The sequence below is a fragment of the Anneissia japonica genome, unplaced genomic scaffold (genome assembly GCF_011630105.1).
Source record: "Anneissia japonica isolate Jap-2015-1 unplaced genomic scaffold, ASM1163010v1 scaffold81147_len1086_cov97, whole genome shotgun sequence".
NCBI classification, from domain to species: domain Eukaryota; kingdom Metazoa; phylum Echinodermata; class Crinoidea; order Comatulida; family Comatulidae; genus Anneissia; species Anneissia japonica.
The window spans coordinates 282-1,086 of record NW_022722397.1 but is presented as its reverse complement, the minus strand read 5'-3'; the positions used below and the strand labels follow the sequence as shown (position 1 = coordinate 1,086).

At 35.2% G+C, this 805-nt stretch overlaps 1 pseudogene; it reads left to right on the top strand.

Annotated features, from left to right (window-relative positions):
* Positions 1–170: 170 nt before the first annotated feature.
* On the top strand, positions 171–289 carry LOC117111880 (annotated as a pseudogene).
* Positions 290–805: the final 516 nt, after the last annotated feature.

Genomic DNA, 805 nt, shown 5'->3' with positions numbered 1-805 from the left:
GACCACCTTGGAATACCGGGTGCTTTAGACTTAATTTATTCTTTTCTTCTAAAAATTGATTTGACAAATAGTAGCGCATCGATACCTCTTATAGGTAACACGTCAACAACTTGAAATATCATTCACTGATCTCGATGATCGAAGTGTTGTACGTCTGTTGGTGCTCCCTTGTTTTCGGCCATACTACGTTGAAAACACCGGTTCTCGTCCGATCACCAAAGTTAAGCAACATCGAACCTGGTTAGTACTTCGATGGGAGACTGCAAGGGAATACCGGGTGCTGTCAACTTAATTCATTTTTTCCCTAAAAATTTTGACCAACAGTAGCGCATCGATACCTCTTACAATATTTTCCTAAGTAATTTTTCTTTGTTAGGCACGGTAAGATAACCTGAAACACACATTATTTCATTGAAAGTTTGAAGTTTTTCGGAACAGTACTCAAATTACGGCGGATATGTTAAAAATTTGCACTAAGTGCTTAACTCTGCGAGATAAGCACGTTTGTTCAAAAACTCAAACTGTAATGTAGATTAAAAATGAGTCATTGAATTTTCAAAATCCTAAATCCTAGTTTCCATGCGAAGAAAGAAAAAAACCAAACAGTAAAAATTCAGTGGTGATGATGATTCAAAATTTGCAACATCCTAAATCCTGGTTTCCAAGGGAAGAAACAAATTGGTACAAAATTCAGTGACAATTGCAAGATCAACAATGTACTTTTAATTTATTAATTGCAGGGATCATTCTAGAGATTATTTTTTACATGAACTAATGTGTAAGATAAAAAAAACAGCAGCTTAAC